Source organism: Peromyscus maniculatus, chromosome 9 (assembly GCF_049852395.1).
Source record: "Peromyscus maniculatus bairdii isolate BWxNUB_F1_BW_parent chromosome 9, HU_Pman_BW_mat_3.1, whole genome shotgun sequence".
Lineage (NCBI taxonomy): Eukaryota > Metazoa > Chordata > Mammalia > Rodentia > Cricetidae > Peromyscus > Peromyscus maniculatus.
In genome coordinates, this window is record NC_134860.1 from 41424966 (window position 1) to 41451803 (window position 26838).

Below are 26838 nucleotides of genomic sequence, written 5' to 3' on the forward strand. Positions count from 1 at the left end.
TGGTTGCTTGATGATGCCCAGAGTGTGTGGCCCATGGATCTGTCTTCTGCTTCCAATGTTCATTCTTCTAATTGCCTTATGTGTGAGCTCCTTTCCTACTTGGAATTCAGCTGGAAGGTCAGTTTTGTGGAGAAGCTTTCTGTGGCGACCCCATTGGGCCCTCAGACTACACCATTCCATGTCATTTTGATTCTCTACATCTTTTATGAACAGTCATCACTCCTTGGAATATTGGTTCCAACACCCCAGCATTCATAAACAGATACTAAATTGTGAGGATGTTAAGTCCTTTATGCAAAGTGGCACCATATCTAAGATATTCTATTTGCTCTATAAATTGTTTACCTGAGAAAATAAATACCATTCAGCTGCCCAGTTATTTGTTTTCAATCCAGTGTTTCCATTTTGATAGTTCATGCTACATATAGAAGCAAGTCCCCCCAAACACACACAGCTTCGTGAAAACATCTCATTCCACTTTGGTTCTGGATTTGTTTGTTTTTAAAAATGAGTGCTCTGCATATACATCTGCATGCCAGAAGGGAGCATTGGATCCCATTATAGATGGTTGTGAACCATGCTATGGTTGCTGGGAATTGAACTCAGGACCTCCAGAAGAGCCAGTGCTCTTAATTGCTAAACCATCTCTCCAACTCATTCCACTTTGTTATACACACAACCTCTGTAACATCTACACTGATACAGTCACAGTTACAGTTGGTGGTTGTTGGGTTTTCATTTGTTTGTTTCAGAGGTAGACATCCAGCATGGGACCACATGTGCCAGGCATGTAAGTACTAGATCACTGACCTACACCCTGCTCAACACACCATGGAATCTCACTGACTCTAAGGAGACAATTCTATAAAATAGCTGAGTATACTCTCGTAGGACCCGGCCATTGAGGTAACTAAACAATCACCAAAACATGGTGAGCCAGAGTGAGCCTCCATTTGCCATCCCTACCTCCAAGTACCACCAACCATGAAAAGTTGGCGGTCCCTAGACAGCACAAGAATGGAGCTCTCAGTAGCTAAGCCAGCATCACCAAACGTAGGACAAATCCAGAGAAGAACCAAATTCCAGACAGATTCAAACGACTTCTGAAAATCCTGGTACCAAAAGGGATCTTGTCCCTCTGAGAACAGGGTGCAGTCCACACCTGTGCTTAACTGTTCCTGATATTGGGAAAGCACCAGCAGGTAGAGGCGAAACACTCTCTGAAGGAGGGCAGAAGTCCCAACAGGAATAACTGCTCTCTACAGATCCCAGGCAAAACAGATCTGAGAAGCCCCTGCCAGTGCCCAGAGAACCTGGGCTGCCAGATATCCCCATCATGGTGGAAACCATTTTTCTGTCCTAGGGCTCCTGAGTTGGGCAGGACAATAATAGGAGGGCCTCAGTGCTTTTTCACACTTTGCAAAACTGAGTCCAAGAGGCACAAATTGAAGGGCCATAAGGCAGGCTACTGGCTCAGAGGCACACAGGCTAGAACCAGAGCCCTCGCTTTGGGTCAAGGAAAAAGAAGGGCAGAAACAATCCCTCCCAAGCTATTGGCCACTTACCTAAAGTATTCAGTCTCCTCCATCATCCCCTTGCACTTGTCCAAGGCATCACTCATCTCCATGGGCAATTTATGGAGAGCTGACATCACCTGCTTGTGTTCTATTTCAAGCATCGCAATTTCAAAATTCAGCCTGTGGTAGGGCATGGCCCCAGGAGAAAAGAAGCCCATGAACTCAACAAGAATCACATAAATGAGGCTGTGTCATGGACTACTCCAACACAGTGGATGCCACAGCCTGGCATTTAAACACTGGGACCTCCTGGTTCTTAGTAAACATCCTATCCTGTCCTCAGGACACAACAGCCAGGAGGTTTAAGGGGTTGGGGCCATTGCTGCTAGCACCCTCAGTGGGCTGGAGCCTTAGATAAGCACTCTAAGAAGTTCCAAGGATTCTGTGCCACATATCTGGACATACAAGAAACCTATGATAATATTTCTCCTGTATCCAGAACAGGGATTCTCATTCTTGGTTGCCTATAACCAGAGAACAAGAGCACACAATTATATTTCCAAGGAGGAGCCCCAACTTCAGGATGGTTTTATAAACTGCACAGGTGATTCATATGTTCTACCGAGGTGAGCACAGTAAGCAGGATGGTGATGCTCAAAGTGGGGTTCCCTTGCTTCAACAGTGCCATCACCTGGACCTATGTTAAATTCTCAGACCCTTTCCCAGCCCCAAGACTCTCAGAGGCACACACACATGGAAACATACACATGGAAACACACACACACACACACACACACACACACACACACACACACACACACACACCACATGAAATCAGGATGCCCAAGAAATGTTGAAATGTGACAATGTCACAGAGTATAAGAAGAAGAGAGGGGAGCTGTGATGAGCTCCAGGCCTTCCAGCCATACCCTGAGATGGATTAATGGACCAGGGCCCTCAAGCTGCAGCCAGGAGCTTTCAGGCATTCATCTGATGGTCAAGTACAAAGACTCTCCACAAACTCACAGCACCTAACATCTCCCACAAGCTAACAACACCTGTCAAGGACTCTTGAAATCTATGTCCAGAGTTCACACACTACCTTCTTTATCCGGAGACTGAAATTCAGGCCTCAGGAACTGTTTTTCATTTGGAGGAAGCAAAACAGCCTGTGTCCCCATCTAATTCCAACCCAGGCTCCAAGTTCTGCATCTCAAAGGAACTCATGAAAATTAATTTAGGCAGCAGGACACCCTGGAGTTTCAGGTTCCTGTTCCTCAGGAAACCTGGGATTGATACTGTGGTGTCAAGATGGTCAGCAGAGAACTGGGCATAATAACTACCTGTTGTTCAAATCCTTGTTTGTATAATTGGCCAGGATTCCACGCAGCTCATTTCTCTCACATTCCATATCACGTAAGCGAATGGTGAGTTTATGTTTTTCAACTACTGCTCCTGCTCAGTGATGATGGAGAGTTGGGATGGTGACTCCCCAGTAGTCCCTGCAGGTAGATAAAGACAAATGAGCATGTTTTCTTGAATGGCATAGGACCAGGAGAGTCCATGCTGAGTTCCAAGAAGAAACCTAAGGAAGAGAAAATGCTAGGAACCCAGTGAAGCTTCGGAACAGCAGGACAGCTATCCTCAAACTGGGGCCCCTGAGCTCTGTCTCTGTCCTCAACCACTGTGGATAATCATGTGCCTCACTCCCTAGTGCAGTCCCATGGCCCTGGAAGCATAAGCTAGCCCAGCTAAGGAGAAGTGAATGACATTGTCAGCTCACATCTGATGTGATGCAAGTAAGGCCTGTTGTCCCTAGAGCTTAGAAGCACCAAGTCATCATCATATGTGTCTAGGACCAAAAATTTTGAAGATGTGTTATGTGGCCAAAGGGGGTTTCCCTCCCTTCCTACTGGCATCAGATTTCCATGGAAACTGAAGGAATCTACTAGGATGAAGTGTAGCAACACCCTACCCAGAGAGGGACAGCTCAGTGGTCCATCTGTTTCTCCCAATCCTCTTTCTCAGTCAGAAGGAATTGAAGGAATTCCCAGAAAAGCAGCTGCAACCTGGACAATTCATGGCTCTCCTAAACTAACCTTTAGAAACTCTTGACTCTGGGTCTGCTCTTTAGAAAGCCAGAAAAGCTGGACTGGCCCATTACTACCCAGAATCTCCCAGCTGCTGAGCTCCACTACTACAAGTCTCAGCTCAAGTTCACCTCCTCCAGGAAGCTTCTTGTCCCCTGCTCTGGACTCACTCTGCCTTCCCCAGAACCATTTATTTCTCCAGGTTTTACACTGAGACCAAAGGCCAGCTTCCTTCTGCCTCTATCTCTGGTCTCTCCATGTTCTCCATTCTTTCTCCCAAGCAGCCTGCTCAGTCTTGCCAACATGTCCATGGGAACTGAAGGAATCACCCACAGTCATTGGTGTTGCCACAACACTGGTGACATCACAGAGAACACCAAGCACTCTCCCTGACAGAACAGAATCTCCATGGAAGGGATGATTAGGGTCACCCCTGGCAGTCCTCACTTATCCACTAACTAGCTCTTCTGAAGTTCATCAAAACCATGTTGCCTTTCCCAGCAGCCTTCCCAGAAACGCAAGGGAAGACCTTTACCACCTCCTCATTACAAAGTCAGAGATCTCTTTCTGTTTCATTAGAATATTTTCACTACTTCATGTATGGGAAGTTGAAGACTCACTTCAAAATACATCCCAGGCAATGACTGGCCCCTTCTTGAAATCTCTAATCAATAACATGAGAAATGAATATTGCTAGGGAATTAAGTCAGAATGGTGAGAAGGAAAGGTTGATCCCCTGATGTCAACAAGCACATTGTGGAGGATTCCCAAGGCTGTTACAGTATGTGGATATGGTGGGAGGTTGTGGGTGTCCTGTCAGAACAATGAAATGTCCCTTAGTTAATCAGAAAAATTTCCCTGAATCATCAGCGCAATAAATTCAAGCCAACACGATATTAGCAAATTTGTAATCAACTAGTGACATGTAAGGCTGGAGATGATAAGAACTGGAACTCTCCAGGTGAGCCCTGAGACACAAGAGCAAACACTCCCAGGAAGAGTGATGGTCCATTCCTGCACTCAAGTGTGAGGAAACATGAATAGCTAGTGAGAGGCCAGACAGAGATATGTAAGGACAAATGTGTCACAGTCAAGGGGACAATATGTAGTGTGACACTGTTATGTTGCTTTACTTAGAGCTACACAAAGACTAACTCCTTGATGTGGAGCCACCTGTAACAATGCACATGCCCTTAGGAAGGAAAGGGGTGCAGCCAGCTTAAAGAATACTCACGGGAGCATGAGAAGGGCAGGCAAAGGACACAGGAGATATACGAGGGGTCCTTTGCCGGAGACCTTTCCAGAGCCACACATCACACTCGTGAATTTCCTGGCAGTCCTGAATTGAGGAGCTAGCAACATGTTCATCCTGGATTGCAAATTCTTCAGAAGACTGGACTGTAGTCTCAGGAAGGTACTTGGTGGAACCAAGAACAAATGAGTGATCTGGGGTAAACCATGTCCATTCAGATGTTATATCACACTGACAACCTAATTAGACAAAGTTATGTATCTCAGTAATTGCCTAGTCTAGAAGTAAAAGCACAGTACCTGCCCTATGCACTACCTCATCTCAGTCAAATCTGACCCACTGAAGGATGCTCAGGAAGTAACTGACAGATGAGTCTTTGTCCTAGCAATTCCTCAAAGACAAGACTTGAGTCTCCCCCTCTGTGGATGTCAGTTCTCCCATCTCTCTATAGGGAGGTGGATGTCTCAGAAATCAGTAGGTTTCCTCTGTCTCTCTAGACAATGTAACCCAGGGGACATCCTTCTAAAGCTTATTCACAGCTACAGAGAATGCTCTGTAGCTTCAGAGCCCTCAGCCAAGTGCTTTGAGAAATCAGAAAATTGCTACTGTCACACTCAGGTAGTGTATAATTGATCGCCTCACTTGCTCTACACTTCAGACTCTCATGTTAATGGGGAAACCATGGGAGGGGTGCATCATCACTGATAGTTCAAGACACCCAGAGCTAACAGGATGGGGACAGTATCAGTCCAGGTCCACTGAATCTAACAGCTCTCAGGCTGAACTGCAGACCTGTACGCCATCAACAGTTGGTATTCAGAAACCTCAGGGGTCATTTGAAGACAGCAGCATTTAGTATTCCTGCCCTGATAGTGGTGAGATGTAAAGCATGAGAAAACCTTAGGCTTTGTCAGTGCAGTCTCCTTTCCCTATTATTGTTGGCACACAACTAAAAATCTCCAGTGTGTGTGGGAGGGAACACAGTTATGGTACAGAAATCTCATTAGTTTCTCTGTGCCTCCTTCCCAACTCAGAGTGAAAGCAGATGATACCCACCAACACAGCTAAAGGCTTGTCAATTCCTGAATCTGTTAAACTAACCATCATGGATCCTTGATCTGGGTCTGCTCTTTAGGAACCCAGAGCAGGATAGGCCTATTCCTTCCCAGAAGTTCCCAGCTCTTGAGCCCTAGCTCTGGAAAGCTCAAGCCCATCACATCCAGAAAGCTGCCCAGACCCTCCTCTGAACTCACTGCGTCTTCCCCAGCACCAGAGATTTCTCCATGTTTTCAAGTGAGACCTAGGGCCTGCTTCTTTCTTCCTTGCTCTGGTCTCGCCGGGCGGTGGTGGCGCACGCCTTTAATCCCAGCACTCGGGAGGCAGAGGCAGGAGGATCTCTGTGAGTTCAAGGCCAGCCTGGTCTACAATGCGAGATCCAGGAAAGGCACAAAGCTATACAAAGAAACCCTGTCTCGAAAAACCAAAAAAAAAAATGTTTTCCAGTGAGACCTACGGCCTGCTTCTTTCTTCCTCGCTCTGGTCTCTCCACGCTGTGTATTCTCTCTCTCAACTAGACGCCTCAGTCTTGACCACATCTCTGTAGGTGAACCTTACAGCACTGAACTAATGTCCTAAGCTCACGTGGTGTTGCTACAATACTAGTGACATCACAGGGGATTCCAAGAGCTCTCCATGATACAGTAGAATTCCAGAGAAGGGACTGCTGATGTCATTAGGCACAGCCATTGCTTGCTTGCAAATTCTTCATGAACTGACCAGAAGCTGAGGTTTCCTTTCCAGGAATCTCTTCTGTGACACAGGGAAAGCTATTTAGCTCCTCCTCCTTTCAAAGCTAGAAATATCTCTCTGCTTCATTAGAATCTTTTCACTACTTCACCCATAAGGAGTTGAAAGCTCATTTATAAACACTGACAATAGTTGGCCCTTCCCATCTTATGGGGAGGCTACATACTACCCCCACATTTCCCCAGAATACTCTTGAGTAGGAGAAGTAGGAAATATTACTTAGAAGTATAGACGACGGAGAAACAGAAAGAAAATACAGGATAACCTCCAGAGGGCCTGGCTGTCTCAGCCCTAGGGTATTTAAAGGAACACCAAGGGGTGAAGCAAAAGATCTCCCCCCAGCACAGCCAAGTGCAGACCATCTCAGGCACCTACACTCAGGCCTGTGGTCCAATCATCCTCTCTATGCAGACCTGCTGGGTAAAGCCACTAAGAAACCTGGAAATAGGCTCCAATACCATTCTAATATCCATACTCAATAATATGAGAAATAAAGCATGCCAAGAATTGGTCAGGATGATGTAGAGGAGGAGAATTGAGTCCCCTGATGTAAAAAAGCACCTAGAGAAGGGTAAGGTTAAGGGAAGGTGGCCATTGGAAATTTGTAAGTGACCTGAGACTCCTATGACACACAAACTGTTCTAGAATGTCCTCTCTATATGCCTGGTAATTAGTCAGGGCTCTGTAGCACAACAGAATTATAAAATGAATCTTTCTATGTATTGAAAAGGGATTTGTTATAATGACTTACAAGCTGTACCCTGGCTAATACAACAATGGTTGGCTATGAATGGAAAGGCCAAGAATCCAGTAGTTGCTCAGTCTACAAGTCTGGATGTCTCAGCTGTCTGCAGTCTATGCTATAATCTCAAAATGGATGCTCTTATGCCTGTGAAGGAATGGATGTGCTAACAAGGTGGAGGAAGCACAAGAGGAAAAGCTTCCTTCTTCTGGGTCCTTCCATATGCTTCGAACAGAAAGCATAGTCCAGATTACATATTGATTAAAGATCTGAATTAAAGTTGTGACTTCCTACCTCTAAGATCTAGACTATAAATAGATCTTCCTACTTCAAATGAAGCAAAAATGGCCCACATCTGTGCCCTCTATTTTCTGGGTGTCAGTTGACCTTAGATGTAGGCACATTGACAACCAAGAATAGCCAACACAGTCGTATTCTCCTCTTCATTGATACTCATGAGCAAATGACTTAGAGAGTGAAAGGAAGGAGTGAAGATGATCCAACATCACATCTGGATCACCTGTAGTTCTCATGTTATGAAGATGTTCAGTGGCCTTTTCATGACCATGGATGACTAAAATAGGATGAAATACTAGTCTGGTTTCTTGGGTAGGAGGGATCAACTAGAAAGCCAGTTACAAAAGAATCCGGTCTATCTCTATAATTGAAGATTTGGAATCAAATAATTATGCTATGTCTGGTACGAACTGTTTTGGAAAAGTGTCCAAGAGGCAGAAAATGGGTACTCCTTTCTTAAAGAAATAGGAAGAAAGCAAACACACTGGACCTGTCAGAAAGAATGGGGAGTCAGAAGGAGCCTGTGAATTTGGACTTGAACTGCTACAGGCCACATCTTGCTCACTCCATGCATTCTGGGAAAGGAAAAATCTCCTACTGAAGAAAGGGAAACCTTGGGAAGACATCTGTCGGGTCTTCATGATAAACAACAGGTAGTAGCCTATTGTTTTCTAAGCAAGAACGATTTATTAAGATTTGATCTTGCTTGCAGTCCTCGGGGGAGAATTTGCCCTGGAGGAGGTGGGACTGAGGGGTGGGCTGGGGTAATGGGAGGGGGTGGGAGGGGGGAGAATAGGGGAACCCGTGGCTGATATGTAGAACTGAATGGTATTGTAAAATAAAATAAAATAAAATAAAATAAAATAAATAAATAAAAAGAAATTGTAGGTTTTAAAATGAAAAAAAAAAGATTTGATCTTGCTCTGGTGGTCAAAGAGGCAGGATTTGGAGACAGCAGCAACAGGAAACAAATCATACCCCAGAGTTAAATCATGTTACAGAGCTCACCACTGACACAAGCATAATGAGCATGGGCACTACAGTGTGTGCCACCAAGAATACTGGGTTTGTGCCTGGTGCTGCTTTAGAAGTTTTCAAAAACTATGGCTCTGAAAATGGGATACAGCCTTCCCCAAATCATCAAGCAGAATGGGCTCATCCATTTCTTTAGAACATAAGCTTATAAGGGGCAGGACTTTTGATGGAAACTCCTCCAACGAAACACTGCAAGGATGGCCAAAAGTGTTGTCAGCCATCAGCTACTCCCCATGTCCACCCTGCAGCCTCCAGACAGGGCTTCAGTAGTCAAATTTACCAACTTTTCCTTTGTGGTTTGTGTGATTGTCACTCATTTTAAAGTGAGTTACATTTTCCAACATAAATTCTTTGAAATTATTCTTCATACATTTGAAACTTCACGTTGGACATAGAATTCTATTCATAGAGGGTGAATGTTCTTTGCAGTAACCTGAGATTAATGTTTTCCCCTTTAGGGCTTGTTGTGATGGCTAATCTTGGCTGTCTACTTAACACGTAGTGAGGATTTGACTTCCTCAGACTAGCTTGTAGGTATGCTCCTTTGGCATTTTCTTGATTGCTAATTGATGGAGGAGGGCTCAGTCCTCTGTGGGTAATGGCATCCCCAGGCATATGAGCCTGCGCCATAGAGGAAGGGTAGCTGAGCAGAACAGTGAGCAGCATTCCTCTGTGGTTTCAAGCCCCTGACTTGGGATCTTGCCTTGGCTTCCCTTGATAATGGACTGTAACTTGTGAGGTGAATAAACCTTACTTTCCCAGATTGGCTTTTGGATTTTTATTAGAGCTTCAGAAAGCTAACTAGAACATTTGACATATTCTCAGAGCATGCTCTGATAACCCATCCTTTTCATTACGGCCTCTAAACTCTTTTTTCACCAATTACACAGTTTGGGGACACTGCATCTGTTGCAATATCCAGTCTACCAATCTCACCCACTGCTTACATAAATCTGTTAAAGTATTTTTATTTTTTATTTTCATATGATGTATTTCTCTCTAATATGGCATGCTCCACTACTTTTCCCTCTTAAAAAGTACCTCTGGATGTTCCTGCCCGTTCTGCTTTATAAATTATCCTTTGCCCCTTAATAGTGCAGTTATTGTTAGATTATGAAGTTCCAAAGAAAATGGTGATTTATTGTACTCACATTTTCTAATTCAAGATTTATTGAATTAGTATTATCAATTTAGCAAAATTGACCTTTTCTATTACCTATTTATCCACCAAGTTTTAAAAACCCCCATTCATTTAAGTCTTGAAGTTCTCTCAGAACATCAGCTTTAAGGGTCTTGAATGTATTTAGATTTCTCTTGGGTAATTCATACCTCTTTTTATTAAAGTGCTCTGCTCCTCCCTGTTCCAGAGACAGCCGTATCTTTCTGTGCAGTGCCAGCCTTGTTCCTGAGACACAATGGTGAAGGTCAGAGTGAACGGATTTGGCCGAATTGGACGCCTGGTTGCCAGGGCTGCCTTCCAGTCTGGCAAAGTTGATATTGTTGCCATCAATGATCCCTTCATTGACCTCAACTACATGGTCTACATGTTCCAGTATGACTCTACCCATGGCAAGTTCAACGGCTGAGAACGGGAAGCTGGTCATCAATGGGAAGGCCATCACCATCTTCCAGGAGCAAGATCCCACCAACATCAAATGGGGTGACGATGGTGCCGAGTATGTTGTGGAGTCCACTGGTGTCTTCACCACCATGGAGAAGGCTGGGGCCCACTTGAAGGGTGGGGCCAAAAGTATCATCAACTCCACCCCTTCTGCTGACGCCCCCATGTTTGTGATGGGTGTCAACCATGAGAAGTACAACAATTCACTCAAGATTATCAGCAATGCTTCCTGCACCACCAACTGCTTAGCCCCCCTGGCCAAGGTCATCCATGACAACTTTGGCATTGTGGAAGGACTCATGACCACAGTCCACGCCATCACTGCCACCCAGAAGACCGTGGATGGCCCCTCTGAGAAGCTGTGGCGTGATGGCCGTGGGGCTGCCCAGAACATCATCCCTGCATCCACCGGTGCCGCCAAGGCTTTGGGCAAGGTCATCCCAGAGCTGAACGGGAAGCTCACGGGCATGGCCTTCCGTGTCCCTACCCGCAATGTGTCCGTCGTCGTGGATCTGACATGCCGCCTGCAGAAACCTGCCACGTATGATGACATCAAGAAGGTGGTGAAGCAGGTGTCCGAGGGCCCACTAAAGGACATCCTGGGCTACACTGAGGACCAGGTTGTCTCCTGCGACTTCAACAGTGACCCCCACTCTTCCACCTTTGATGCTGGGGCTGGCATTGCTCTCAATGACAATTTGTGAAGCTCATTTCCTGGTACAACAATGAATTTGGCTACAGCAACAGGGTGGTGGACCTCATGGCCTACATGGCCTCCAAGGAGTAAGAGGCCCGCCTGGACCACCACCCACCCCAGCAAGGACAGCAAGAGAGACCCTCGGCTGCTGAACAGTTCCTGTCCCATCTCAGCCCCCTCTCCCCCGATACTGAGCATCTCCCTCACAGTTTCCATCCCAGACCCCCAGAACAACAGGAGGGGCTTAGGGAACCCTACTCTCTTGAAAACCATCAATAAAGTTCACTGCACCCAAAAAAAAATAGTGTGCTTTAAAAGTATGCTAATCCAAATGTCTAATATGTTTGAAGCCTATTGTAAGTGGAATTGTTTCCCTGATTTTTTTCTCAGTTTGTTTGTCACTGGTATACAGGAAGGCCACTGACTATTCTGTGTTAATTTTGCATTCTCCAATTTTATGAATGTATTCATCAGATTATGGGACTTCTAATAAATTGTTAGTTTTATTTGTTTAGAATCATATCATCTGCAATAAGGACATTTTGAATTCACCCTTTTCCATTGGTATCCTCTTTATCTACCTCAGTTGTCTTATTGCTCTAGCTAAGAGCTCAAGTACTATATTGAATAGGAGTGGAAAGAGAGAATAACCATTTCTTGTTCCTGAATTTTTCGAAAAATTTTTTGTTTTTTTTTCTATTCAGCATGATGCTGCCATGGGCTTGTTGTACAATGACTTTGTTATGTTGAAATATATCCTCTATATTCCTAGATTCTCCAGGACATTCATCATGAATGGAGGTTGGACTTTTTTATTATTATTATTTTTATTTTATTTTACAATACAATTTAGTTATACATATCAGCCACGGATTCCCTTATTCTCACCCCCCTCCCTCCCCTTCCTCCCAGCCCAACCCCCCATTCCCACCTCCTCCAGGGCAAAGTCTCCCCCAGGACTGAGATCAACCTGGTAGACTCAGTCCAGGCAGGTCCAGTCCCCTCCTCCCAGGCCGAGCCAAGCGACCCTGCATAAGTCCCAGGTTTCAAACAGCCAGCTCATGCAATGAGCACAGGACCCAGTCCCACAGCCTGGATGCCTCCCAAACAGATCAACCCAATCAACTGTCTTACCCACTCAGAGGGCCTGATCCAGTTGCGGGCCCCTCAGCCTTTGGTTCATAGTTCATGTGTTTCCATTCATTTGGCTATTTGTCCCTGTGCTTTATCCAACCTTGGTCTCAACAGTTCTCGCTCATATAAACCCTCCTCTTTCTTGCTAATTGGACTCCAGGAGCTCCATCCAGGGTCTAGCCGTGGATCTCTGCATTCAGATCCCTCAGACATTGGATGGGGTTCCTAGCACAACAATTAGGGTGTTTGGCCATCCCATCACCAGAGTAGGTCAGTTCAGGCAGTGTCTCGAAGATTGCCAGCAGTCAACTATGGGGGTATTGTGGGAGCCCGTTCTTGGGTTCCTTGTGGCTTTACCCAGCAGGTCCAAATAGAGGATGATCAGGACCATGGGCCTGAGTACAGGTGTCTGAGATGGTCTGCACTTGGCTGTGCTGGGGGAGGAGGTCTTTTGCTCCACCCCCTTGGCATCTCTATAAAAACCTTGGGCCAGAGACAGTCAGGGCCCTTTGGAATAGGTTCCAGGCCCTCTCGAGGCTATCCTTTATTTTCTATCTGTTTATCTCCACAAGATTCTCCACTATAAATCCTTCTATCTAATATTTCCTGCTGCTCGCACTCAAGAAAACTCTGGGGAACTGTGGGGGTGGTGGGTATACGCCCCACAGAATGGCGCCATGAACAGGGACTAAAGAAAAAAAGAGGGAACAAAAAAAAGGGGGGACTAAAGACAAATGAACAGGGACTAAAGACAAAGTAATAGGGACTAAAGATAAAGGAAAATAATAGTTTTATTACAGAGTTTTTGGTGAAAGTGCTGTCAGCCCTGCCAGTGGAAAGGCATGCCAGTGTTATGGGAAAAATATATTTTTTATATATATTTTTGGGAGGCAGGGGTTTTATCCTCGAGAGAAAAGGAAAGTGGACTGGAAGGATGTCCAATGCTGCAGCGAAATTCTCTTCTGTCAAAATTTTCTATCTTCTATCCCTTTCTCAATTTCTATCTGTGAAAAATAAGTATAAGGTATAAGGTAGTAATATAGTTTAGGAAAAACTTAGAAGTGTAAGATTGTGTAGGAAAAAATAAATAAGACACCTAGACAGAAAAACTCTTCAATTTTCTCACTTTGAGAGCTATAAACGCAAACTGAGGAAAAAAAATCTTTCTTTGGGCTTTACGGGTAGTAAAAAAGCTCTTCTCTGAGCTTATGGGGAAGAAAAAGTTTCCTATGGAAGCTTTTGACCAGGGGACAGCTGAAATGCTAAGTCCAAGCGGCAGGAGAAAGTGTTTTCTCCCTGAGGCAAAAATGGGGGTGTAAAAAGCCAAAAAGTTTAAAGTTCAGAAGTTTTGGGAAAAGTTGGTCTCTCTCCTGGGGGGAAATCTTTCTCTTAAACTAAAAGCTTTTCTTGGAAAATTTGGGGGGGGGGAGGAATCTCTCTAAAAAGCCTTAATCTTTCTCAAAAGCTCTCAAATTTAAAAACTAAAGCCTATCAGAACTCTCTCTGAAGGACAAAAATTAGAATCACCTGAAGATATTAGTATGGGGACCACCTGTGATTAGCTCTAAGGGAAAACAACAAACCTCTTAAGACAGCAAAACCTCTCTAAGTTCTCTCAAGCTTTAACAATCCTCCCTGCAATGCAGGAGGCAGCAACAAGTTTCTAAAAACCCCTTCTAAGCTCTGTCTCTTCAAGCTAGTAAAAGACAGTGGGTCAGAGTACCCTGAGAGAAACGCTTGAGGAGAGTAAGGGTGAAGAGCTACAGAGAGCCCCAAACTTTATAGAGGCAGGAAACTTTGCCTGAGAAAAGCAGAAAAACCAAGCTTTTCAGTTACAACTGAGCTGAGGCATCCAAGGTTTTGTTTGAGTGAGTTTCAGAATGAAAAGGTGCTTCTAATTGACCTAATGCAAAGATCCCCTGAAGCAATGCAAACTGTTAGCATTGTATCCTCACTTGTGACCAAAAACCCAGAGGCGACTGGCCAGTGTCTCTGAGTTGGGGTGCATTTCGGGGATACTAGGGTTCCTGCAGTTGTGAACTTCCTGGAGCACAGAACTGAGGCAGGGAGGTGCAAGACCCAGGGGAAGATTGCTAATGAACAAACAAAGCTAAAACCGGTGGGAATGGCACAGTTGTCCACTTTCCTAAAAGTCCCAGGTTGATAGGTCCACAGCTGCAAAAAGAAATCTGAGAAAAAGCTTTCCTGTCAGAGTAAGGACCTTTCTGGGAAAACAGTAAAGCTGAACTGTGTCTGAAGCAGTCATGCTGCTGAGTCAGAACATTGTCTGGGGAAAGAGCCCTGCCAGGGCAGAACAGAACTATCCAGGAGTAAAGCTTTCTTTTCTATCAAAGAAAGCTGCCATGCTTTGTGGACCATTTTAGAGCTCACTCCAATCTTCCTGGTCCTTTAGCTGTGGATAATGCGAAATGGAAAGATCCCTGCTCGGGATAATGGAAGGGTCCCAATCCTGTGTTAATAGGGGGTTGAGGACATGTTTGTGTTTGAATGAAGCTCAGTGGTTACCGGAGAGTCTAGTAAGGAGCGTGGAACCAAGGAAAGTCAGCTGCAATGAGGTTCCTATAAAGGAACAAGAATGAAAGTGGATCGATTTGTGTTTCTGAGGTTTTGTCACTGGTTAATGCAAACAGTGAGGAAATAGAGTTCAGAGCGGTGCCACTTTTGGCTTTACTAGCTCCTTTAGAAAAATACTTTATATCACCTAATAGCTGTGCAGTATTTGACGAAGAGCTTTACAGCAGCTAAATAGGGTAATTTCACCCTCAGCGTGAAGTGAAGTTTTTCGGTAGAATGAACCAAAAATATTGCAGTAATAGAAACGTTTGTCTGAATTGAAACACTTAGGGGAGCTACTATGAATTTGGGTGAAGGGACAGCCTCTAGTTAAAAACCGTCTACCGCTGACAGTGCATCTCTGCTGGTTACAGAAAGGCTGAGAGAACTCGGCAACTTTGGGGTGTGGCTTTGTCCTGAGAATGTTACAGTCCCCTAGCAAGAAGTATCACAACTCTATAATGACAACACTCACTAAATCCCAGTGCTTTATAACAAAGCTGACTATAAACTCTAAACTTTAGAAATGATGTACATACTTCCTGTCTAGTTAAGAGAATCTTTCTAATAGAGATGGTGATAATAATTAAGAGTAAGAAGTAGAAAGACGAAAATAAGATATGTGAGTTTGTAAAAATTCTGTCTTGTTAGATCTGTGTTAAGAAATCTTTAGGTGTTTGCTAAGTTAGATATATGCTAATGGTAGCCTATATAAGTTTGTAAAATAGATCTATAGAATTCTTTTAAGATATAAGCTTGCAAGAAGTAGCTAAGGTAGTCTTAAGACATGTAGTAATAAGCTTGTAAGAAGTAAAGATACTAGTTGTGTATAAGAAGTAATAAGAAATATATTTGCTGAAGTAGTTCTATAGTTTCCTTAAAGTATAAATAAGTAGATGTTAATATGTTGTATGTGAGTTTGTAAAAATGTGTAAATGTTGAATATGATTCTAAATGCTTTGCAAAGCAAAAAATGTTATATGTGAGTTTGTGAAAAAGTGTAAATGTTAAGTGTAAGTCTATTAATGTATATGGTGAAAATACCTGAGACACAGGAGACAGTGTCCTAGTAGACTGCAAAGTAGGCAGTCTGAATGGTTTCAAAAGCTCCAGAAACCGCCAAGAAGCTAAAAATGGTGGACGCCAGAACCAGCACAAGGCATCCGCAGCTAAGATCTGTGGAAAATCGACACAACACAGAAAAATCTGAGCTAACAGCAAAAAGGTGCAGTTTAAAATATTGCTATACTAAAAAGGTCTGTCTGTGAGAACAAAAGTTGCAGAGACGCTTGTTTGAACAAAAATTGTTAACTGAAAAAAGTTTTGGTTGAAAAACATCTCTTCATATTTCGAAGTGAAAGCCTGATACCAGAATTTATTTCTTGTTTGAACTTTGTGAACATAAAATGAGATAAAACTACAAAGATTTTGGTTATGAATTTCTTCATATTTGGAAGGCTAGTACCAGAATTTATCATTTGAATTTGGGGACTTAAGAAATGAAAAGAACAATAGAGATTTCATTGCAATGGGACAATTTTGAGCTCACTTATAGTAATGACCTAGGAACTGTTTTCTGGAATTGGGTTAAAAATAGAACTGTTTAAATGAAGAAATTGTTTCTACCTTGACTCAAGATGCAATTTTGTGTATGCATATATGCTTTATTAACTGGTGATTTATGAATTGTTTTGTGGAACTGTTTATGTGAAAATGGAATTACTTATGGAACTGGTTTTGTGTTACAAATGGAACTGTTTAAACAGAAAAGTTTGGGTTTTCTAACTAGGCTTGAGATTTTGCTTAAAATTATAAAGAAAAGGGAGAGTTAATATTCCTTAGTCTATTTAATTTAAATTGTTGTTTGAGTGGATTAATGTCATGCTTTGTTAGTAAGAAATGCAAATGGGGTATACTGAGACTACTTTTAAAGTGTGTAAAGAATTTCATTAAGAAACTGCTTTTGGATGTTTTGCTAAAAGTTTTCAAAGTGTTAATGGTTAGATTGAAAATATTGCTTTTCAATATGGGTTTGTAGGAATTGTATAAGTTTGGGTTCCTCTAACTAGGTTTGAGTTTTTGTTTAAAAAATTATAAAGAACCACCTTAGGCCTGTCAGAATGGCTAACATCAAAAACACTGAAGACACTTTATGCTGGAGAGGATATGGAACTAGGGGAACTCTCCTCCACTGCTGGTGGGAATGCAAGCTTGTACAACCACTTTGGAAATCAATATGGCACTTTCTTAGAAAATTGGGAATCAATCTCCCCCAAGATCCAGCTATACCACTCCTGGGCATATACCCAAGAAATGTTCAATCATACCACAAGAGCACTTGCTCAGCTATGTTCATATCAGTATTGTTTGTAATAGCCAAAACCTGGAAACAACCTAGATGCCCTTCAACTGAAGAATGGATAAATAAATTGTGGCACATATACACAATGGAATACTACTCAGCAGAGAAAAACAATGACATCATGAGGTTTGCAGGCAAATGGATGGATCTAGAAAAAAATCATCCTGAGTGAGGTAACCCAGACTCAGAAAGAGAAATATGGTATGTACTCACTCATAGGAAGATGCTAGATGTGGAACAAGGATGACTGGACTGCTACTCACATCACCAGTGAGGCTACCTGGAAAACGGGATCCCAAGAAAGACACAGAGAAATGGATGAGATCTACATGAACAGCCTGGACATGAGTAGGAGCAATGAAGGGCGAGGGTCGAGGGAAAGAGAGCGGGAGATCCTAGCTGGATCAAGAAAAGAGAGGGAGAACAAGGAATAGGAGACCATAGTAAATGAAGACCACATGAGAAAAGGAAGAAACAAAGAGCTAAAGAGGCCCACAGAAATCCACAAAGAAAACCCCACAAAAGACTGCTGGCAATGGTCGAGAGACAGCCAGGACTGACCTACTCTGGTGATGGGATGGCCAATCACCCTAATAGTTGTGCCATAAACCCCATCCAAGGACTGAGGAATCTGGATGCAGACATCCACGGCTAGGCCCCGGGTGGAACGCTGGGAGTTTAATTAGCGAGAAAGAGGAGGGTTTATATGAGCGAGAATTGTTGAAACCAAGTTTGGATAAGGCACAGGGACAAATAACCAAAAGAATGGAAACACATGAACTATGAACCAAAGGCTGAGGGGCCCCCAACTGGATCAGGCCCTCTGAATAGGTGAGACAGTTGACTGACTTGATCTGTTTGGGAGGCATCTAGGCAGTGGTACCAGGTCCTGGGCTCGTTGCATGAGTTAGCTGTTTGAAACCTGGGACTTATGCAGGGACGCTTGGCTCAATCTGGGAGGAAGGGACTGGACCTGCCTGGACTGAGTCTATCAGGTCGATCCCAGTCCTCAGGGGAGACCTTGATCTGGAGGAGGTGGGAATGGGGGATGTGCTGGGGGGAATGGGAGGGGGCAGGAAGGGAGAGAACAAGGGAATCTGTGGCTATTATGTAGAACTGAATAGTATTGTAAAATAAATAATAATAATAATAAAATTATAAAGAAAAGGAGGAGTTATGGGACTGAATTATGTTCGCAGAAACCTATTGATATTAATGCACCCTGGTTTTGTGGAGTTAAGGAAATGTTTAAGTTTGATGTGAATACATTGAAATTTTTCCTATGTTCTGTTAACAAGAAAATTCAAATGACTAAGTTAAAGTTGTAAGACGGAGAAAATTGTTAACTATATATAGCACCATATATGCTAATTTAAATGGTTCTGTTAAGAGTTTGCTTTGAGTTGTAAGATTGAGAGAACTGTGACTATGTATAGCAATATTTATGTTAACCTGTTAATGGTAATGATGAAGCTAAGGGATTCTTTAAGTTTGTAGTTGCCTTAAGAGTTTTTGGTTTAGAAAGGGCTTGAGGCAGCTAAGACTGCTGTAGTCACCTTGGACCTAATTCAAAAGACAAATGCCATCTATATCATCCTCTACTCCCATACTGGGAGGTGTAACAGCTATGGAGATTGCTGTAAGCCATTAATAGTTATTTTTTTATATAATAAGAAGGGGGGACCTATGGGAGCCCATTCTTGGGTTCCTCATGGCTTTACCCAGCAGGTCCAAATAGAGGATGATCAGGACCATGGGCCTGAGTGCAGGTGTCTGAGATGGTCCTCACTTGGCTGTGCTGGGGGAGGAGGTCTTTTGCTCCACCCCCTTGGCATCTCTATAAAAACCCTGGGCCAAAGACAGTCGGGGCCCGTTGAAATAGGTTCCAGGCCCTCTCGAGGCTATCCTTTATTTTCTATCTGTTTATCTCCACAAGATTCTCCACTATAAATCCTTCTATCTAATATTTCCTGCTGCTCGCACTCAAGAAAACTCTGGGGAACTGTGGGGGTGGTGGGTAAACGCCCCACAGGGTATCTTTGTGGATTTCTGTGGGCCTCTCTAGCACTTTGCTTCTTCCTGTTCTCATGTGGTCTTCATTTACCATGGTCTCCTATTCCTTGTGGCTACCTGGAAAACAGGACCCCAAGAAAGACACGGGGATCACCCAATGACGGAGAAATGGATGAGATCTACATGAACAGCCTGGACATGAGTGGGGGTAATAAAGGGTGAGCGTTGAGGGAAAGAGAACTTTGGGGAGGGGGAGATCCCAGCTGGATCAAGAACAGAGAGGGAGTTGGACTTCTACAAAGGTCCTTTTTCTTTTATACTCTGACGGTCATGTAGTTTCTGTCTTTTATTCCTTTTATGTGGTGGAATAAATAGTGTGTTTTATGTATGTGGAACTATCCTTACAGGACTGGGGTGAAGACCACTTGATCATGGTGGGTGATTATTCTTTGATGTGAACCTGAACTTGATTTGCAAGTATTTTATTGAGAATTTATGTGTATATGTTCATCAGCATAATTGTCCTGTAATTCTATGTACCTATTCATCTATCTATCCATTATCTATCTATCTATCTATCTATCTATCTATCTATCTATCTATCTATCTATCTATCCGTCCATCCATCCATCCATCCATCCATCCATTATCTATCTATCATTCACCATAAGACAGCTTATGCTGAAGAGGATGTGGAGCAAGGGGAACTCTCCTCCACTGTTGGTGGGAATGCAAGCTTGTACAGCCACTTTGGAAATCAATATGGTGCTTTCTTAGAAAATTGGGAATCAATCTCCTCCAAGACCCAGCTATACCACTCTTGGCCATATTCCCAAGGAATGCTCAATCATATCACAAGGGCACATGCTCAGCTATGTTCATAGCAGCATTGTGTGTTTCCAGCCAAAACCTGGAAACAACCTAGATGCCCTTCAACTGAAGAATGGATAAATAAAATGTGGTACATATACACAATGGAATACTACTCAGCAGAGAAAAACAATGATATGAGGTTTGCGGGCAAATGGATGGATCTAGAAAATTACATCCTGAGTGAGGTAACCCAGACTCAGAAAGACAAACATGGTATGTACTCTCTCATAGGTTGATAATAGATGTAAAACAAAGGATGACTAGACTGCTACTCACAACTCCAGAGAGTCTACCTAGAAAAGAGGACCCTAAGAAAGACACAGGGATTGCCCAATGACAGAGAAATGGATGAGATCTATATGAGCCATCTGGTGTGTGTGTGGGGGGGGTTAATGAATGGCAAGGGTCAGGGGAAAGAGAGCTTAGGGGAGCGGGAGATCCCAGCTGGGTCAAGAACAGAGAGGGAGAACAAAAAAAAAGACCATGATTAATGAAGACTCCATGGGAATAGGAAGAAGCAAAGTGCTAGAGAGGTCCCCAGAAATCCACAAAGATACCTCCACAATAGACTACTGGCAATGGTCGAGACAAAGCCCAAATTGACCAACTCTGGTGATTGGTTGGCCAGTCACTCTAACTGTCATGGGAGAACTCTCATTCCATGTGTGATGGAAGCCAATGCAGAGATCCACGGCCAGACTCCAGGTGGAGCTCCTGGAGTTCAATTGGCGAGAGAGAGTAGGGATTGTATGAGCAAGAATTGTTGAGACCATGACTGGAAAAAGAACATGGACAAATAGCCAAACTAGTGGCTGCACATGAACTATGAACCAATAACTGAGGAGCCCCCAACTGGTTCATGCCCTCTGGATAAGTGAGACAGTAGATTAACTTGAACTGTTTGAAAGGCTCCCAGGCAGTGGGACCGGGACCTGTCCTTAGTCCATAAGATGGCTCTTTGGAACCTTGGGCCTATGCTGGAACACTTTGCTCAGCTTGGGTGAAGGGAGGAGGAGACTGGACCTGCATTAATTGAATCTACCAGGCTAAGCTGAATCACCAGGGGAGTCCTTTCCCTGGTTGAGATGGGAATGTGAAGTGGGCTGAGGGGAATGGGGGGGGACAGGGAGGACAATGGAATCCGGGGCTGATATGTAAATTAAATTAAATTATAAAATAAAAAAAGAATGGCCTCTTAACTGTTGACTTAAAAGACTGTTTCTTCACTACACGTCTATAAGAAAAGGATAGAGAAAAGTTTGCCTTTATGGTATGTACTTACAATAATTCTCAGCCTTTTATGAGATATCAATAGAAGATTCTCCCAAAAGGAATGTTAAATAGCCCTCCTCTGTGCCAACAATTTGTTCAAAAACTGTTGGAAGTAATTCATGTACAGTTTCCACAATCTATAATATGCCATTATATGGACAATAAATTTTTCTTTAAAGAAATGAAAATACTGGTTGTATTTTCCCCTCAGTCAGTAAGTCTCACCACAGCAAAAAAGCCAACTTGTTTGATATGCAATAACAACAAACAATCATTGCAATAAATTATCTGGATTGATATATTAACAAACGTTTGAAAGTATAAAACTTTCCTCTGCCTTGCTCATTTTCATGTATCATGTTATTCTACGACAACTTCTGATGGACTACAATTAACTTCATATTAATTATTAACCTTAATTTAATGCTAATGTTTAAATTTAAATAAATGGATTAACTTCTGAAGTTTACCCTTGATAATGGATGGACATAGGCCATGAAGACAACAACCTCTTTGAGTTACACTAATTTTGCTTTAAAGAACAATATTTTACATAATAACACGAAATAAGGTTCAACAATAATTTTAAACTTAATCTTATTTCCTAGGTAGTTTCTTTTATATATGACAGGGAAGTGGCACCCAGAATATTTCAAAAATCTAGGTGAGAAAATTAACCTTTCCTAGGAACAAATCCCGTCATAGGTTATCCAACCCTAAGTGGTCAGGCCATAAATGTTATTATCAAATACAAATTACACATGTTGTAAACTTAATTGTAATACAGAAAATGTTTATCAAGTATAATTATATAAAACCATGAGAGAAAATTTCTCTATGATTAATGTGCCTTCTGATCCATGCAGATTCTATATTAAGATTCTCATTTGTATTGTTGTTATGTTGTTTTAAGTGGACAGATAAAGTTAACTAGGACTTCTATTCCTTGTCAGCATGACACACAGACACATCATCTGAACACCATAACCATTTATTTCTTGTTCCCCAAATTCTTATGTTAATATCATAATATAAAACACGGTGTAGTTTTTTTAAAATCCCACAATCTTTAAAAATTACAACACTTCAAAAGTCCAAGATCTCTAAAAAACAAACAAAACAAAAGTCTATTAGTTGGATCTGGTAAACAAAATTAAAAAAAATAGATATTTTCTTATTCCACAAGAGAAGAGCTGGAGCACAGAAATTTTCAGATGGGAAGAATACCAAAATCCATCTTATTAATTCAAATCCTACAGCCCAATGTCCAGCATCTGGTACTCATGTGATCTTCTGGAATCCAAATGGATGGGGCATTCCTCCCTCTCCAGCTATACCCTGTACAACACATGCAGTGCAGCTTTTCTCATGGTTAGTCTGGTTCCACTCCACACCTGTGCTTCACCTCAGTAGATGGACCATGGTCCTGCCATCAGCAGTATTCTGTGACATTCTTTTCACCTCCTCTTCCACAGGGTTCCCTAAGTCCTGAGGGAAGGAATTTAAGTGCATATGTCCTGTTTAGGGTTGAGTGTTCAAGATCTCTTCCTCTCTGCATATGCTCTAGCTGAAAGTCTCTGTATTTGTTCCCATCTGCTGAAGGAGGAAGTTGCTCTGATGAGGGCTGACAAAGGTATTGTCTATGAGTACAGCAGAATGTTGTTAGGAGTCATTTTATTGCTATGCCCCTTTTGCAGAACAGTAGTATTTGTTTTCCCCATGGGCCCTAGCCTATCAGTTCTCAGGACTTGTCCACCCATGCAGTCCTGGGTATGAGTTCCATCTCATGGAGTGGGCCTTAATCAAGTCAGATATTGGTTGGTTTCTCCCAAAAGCTTTGTTCCACTACAGCACCAGCATATCTTGGATGCGGTCACCATTGTAGCTGGGTTGGTGTTTACTTTTCTCTTTGATAGTGAGCAGGGTAACTTCCAGTGCCAGGAAATCTAGTCCATATGTGATGAGGGATCTGAGGAGACATAAGCTTGACTGATCCATGTTCAATGAGTCGTGTTGGTGTCATCTTCAAGAATAGCACCGTCCTATCAGTTTGGAGAGCAACCAATAGCCTTACAATACCTTGATTTGTCTTGGGTCCCACTGGACCCATTTGGCCAACAAATTGACTAAATGTAACCCATTGCCAGTATTCGAAGCTTCATTTAGTGACAAGAGATATCCAGTTCACCTCACTCTGCCCTCTTCAACAATATTCTTGCTCCTCTGACCACCACTATCATCTTTTTTCTGCACAGGAGACAGTATCCCATCAACACAGAGTCTTGGAATAGATCTCAGTATACTACAGGAGGCAGGAACACCTCCAACCACCCTGGATATCCAAAGTTGCTGGTCTACAACCAGGAGCAGCTATTTCTCATTTGATGTTATTCTTCTGCCAAACTTAGAGTATAGACAAATTTCTATCCCTAAAAACATGATGTATCTCTAGTTCTAATAGTCTAGGGTCTCTTGAAATATATAATTGCATCACTTGGGGTTTACAGAGAATGGCTATAAACCAAATAGGAGAAAAATCATTCATGGCTATTCATGTCTAGGTAATGGCATCAAAGGGATGAAATGTCTACTCATCTAGTGCTCAAGAATGCTAGCTAGTATAATATTTTCTCTTTCACGCAACCAGTAGGCATAAAAAAATCAGGTGGCTAAGACGTGGTTCAGAGGATGACAGCACAGGCTGCTCAAGAGGTCCTGAGTTCAATTCCCAGAACCACAAGGTGACTTGCAGGCATCTGCAGTGGTGTCTGTAAGTCACTGTTGCTACTCTGTGGGTTTGGTCCTGGGTTTCCACACCAAAATGTGAGTTTTGCAACTCTGGGAAGGGTATCCTGACTACTTTGGAAGTCAGGCTACACTTTGAGCTGCTAAGACAGCTCTGACAGCTGGAGCTGTGATGAGACAGCTCAGCCCTGGAGGGCGAGGTATCCTGGATACCTGGAGCTGCGATGAGACAGCTCAGTACCGGAAGGGAAATTATTCTGACTGCTCGGGAGATTCAGGCCTGGAACTGCTAGGACAGCTCAGCAGAGAAGGGTATCCTGGCTGTACAGGTCTGTGGGATGGTCTGTATGTCAAATTGCTCTGATTGGTCAATAAATAAAACACTGATTGTCCAGTTGCCAGGCAGGAAGTATAGGTGGGACTAATAGAGAGTAGAATTGAGAGAACAGGAAGGTGGAGGGAGACACTGCCAGCCACCACCATGACAAGCAGACTGTGAAGACACCAGTAAGCCATGAGCCAAGTGGCAAGGTATAGATTTATAGAAATGGATTAATTTAAGATGCAAGAATTAGAGAGCTAGAAGCCTGAGCGATTAGGCCAAACAGTTTTAATAATATAAGCATCTGTGTGTTTATTTTATAAGTGGGCTGTCAGACTTTGGGTGTTTGGCAGGACCTGGAGAGAAAACTCTCTGGCTACACAGGTCTCCAGAAACTTCTCTATTTGGGTAAGGGGGATATGGTCTAACTGGTACAGCACACAAGAATAGAAGGACAAATCCAAGTGCACAGTCAAGACCAGCTGCATCTGTGAAACACTGTGTCACACCAGTCTGGGAAGGCCGTACCTCTGCTGTGCCTTATTGTTGTTGCCATATTTATCTCTGGTTTTCTTGATCTTTTCAGTTACCCTTTTAATCAATGTTTTCATTTCATGAAAAGATTATACAACACACATCAACTGTATGATTCTCAATGATTTGGACAGCATCATTCCACAACCTCCAACAATGGACACAGTGTAACATATCTTAGCAACTGCTAAATACACAGCATCAAGGCAGACATGTAAATATTGGTTCTCTTACACAGTGCTTGTAAGGAGCCGGCCACTCTAGGGAAACTGACCCTCTACTTAAAATGTAGCTAGCTCTCGTTACACAACCTTTTCCCATGAGTGATCTTCAACCATATCTCAGCCACAGGGCTGTGGGAAGGAGGTCAGCATAGCTCTAGGGACTTTATGAGGCTTAGGTAGGAGTGGTTGTCTGTGTTTTACCCTGAAGCACCGCCCCGAGTGAGGCAGTAGGAAACTGCAAGGTACCTACCCCTGCCAGGGTGTGGCCCAGACAGAGACCCCTTAAGACCTGGGAGAAGTAAATGCTTGCTCTCTCTTTCATACCTCATGGTCTTGGATGCTGATGCTGTGGATCAACGCAGAGCTCTCCTGAGAACCGAACTGAACCGTGACCCAACTCTCCTGGATTCTGCAAAAAAACCTCAATTATTATTTTTGTCTGTTAAACCCTGAATAAATTCCTTTGACTTTCAAATAGACTCTTGTTGGGGACCAACTCTGGACAGCGGTGTCTTGAACCTGTGTAACCTTCCACGATTTATCAAGCCTCGTGTAAATAGGAGGCTCTTAGTCTAACCTAGGAATGTACGATTAAATAAACTTCTTGGAGCCTGTACTAAATCAGCTAGCTGCAGGGGCCTGGGACCAAAGCGACCTCCTGCTGACCCTCCCCTAGGAATTTTCTTTGTCCTCTCCTCACTCCTCCTGCTCCCCCTCCCTACCTGAAGCCCTGTTTATAAGCTCTAACACCCAGTCAATAAACGAGACCTTGACGCAACTCAGACTGACTTTGTCTTTCGTCACGCGCTTGGTCTCCTTTCCCTCTCACCCCCCATTGATTCACAGGTGGTCCCTCCTCGAGACCCTTGAATAACCTGGCCTGCTTAACCGGGCCAAGTGGCGCCTGAACATGGGGCTCGAGGCACGGCGGCTCACTATTGGACGGCAAAGAGAAAACGGGGTCTGGCCAGACTCACTAGGGTAGAGGTGCCCCAACAGCATCACTCGTGCGCCGTGGGCAGCCTTGAGGTAAGTGCCGTCCAACAATCAATGGGTAAAGTACTCTCTAAAGAGGCTCTCTTCATTAAGGAAATGAAGATTTCAGGGAGAGGGGAATAAGAGTCAAAAAGAAAGAAAAAAAAGATTTAATTAAGTTTTTCTGTTTTGTGGAAGAAAAATGTCCCTGGCTGGTTATTAATGGCCCGGGCATCCACCCTTTGATGTGGAATAAAGTCGGAAAGGATATCAATAACTTGCTTAAGGACGGAGAGAACGTCCCCGATGCATTCTTTAGTTTCTATGGAGTAATCAGAGATGTTTTATAGGATTCAGAAAAGGATAGCAGGGTATCACATATTCTGGCACTTGCTGAGGACCTATTAAATGATGTGTCCGTCCCAGAAAACGGTAAGAGTAAGGATGCCACAAATCACATTGAACAAAAGACCAAAAGACCCCACCAGGACCCTCAAGGGTCCAGAGGTTTATTGACATCTACTGGTAAGAGCACTCTCTGTCTTGTCTCTGTCTCTGTCTTGTCTCATTATGTTTTGTGCCGGTCGACTGATTTGTACTTTGCAGGCTCACTGGGACAGACGTGTCCGGACAGTGATCCTGGGAGGGAAAGAGAGACGTCTCATTCCCTGATTTGGGCAAGGGACCCCCTAGTCCCGAGCCATTTGGGGCCACCTCAGAGGTGACCATTTGATTTTAGGAGTCTCCTCCAGG

General features: G+C 43.3%; 1 protein-coding gene and 1 pseudogene across 3 annotated transcripts in view; one reads left to right on the plus strand and one right to left on the minus strand.

Annotated features, from left to right (window-relative positions):
* LOC102916718 (disks large homolog 5-like) overlaps positions 1–26838 on the minus strand; it is a 56686-nt gene that overhangs the window by 19151 nt on the left and 10697 nt on the right. The window contains exons 4-6 of one of the 3 annotated variants that reach the window (XM_076544780.1): positions 25435–25519; positions 2861–3019; positions 1566–1697 (exon numbers count right to left, since the gene is read on the minus strand). The gene's annotated coding sequence lies outside the window, so the exon portion shown is untranslated. Of the gene's footprint in view, positions 1–1565; positions 1698–2860; positions 3020–6112; positions 7167–25434; positions 25520–26838 lie in introns of those variants that run through there. The other 2 variants (XM_076544781.1, XM_076544782.1) reach the window with 2 other exon arrangements.
* On the plus strand, positions 10126–11574 carry LOC143266749 (glyceraldehyde-3-phosphate dehydrogenase pseudogene; annotated as a pseudogene).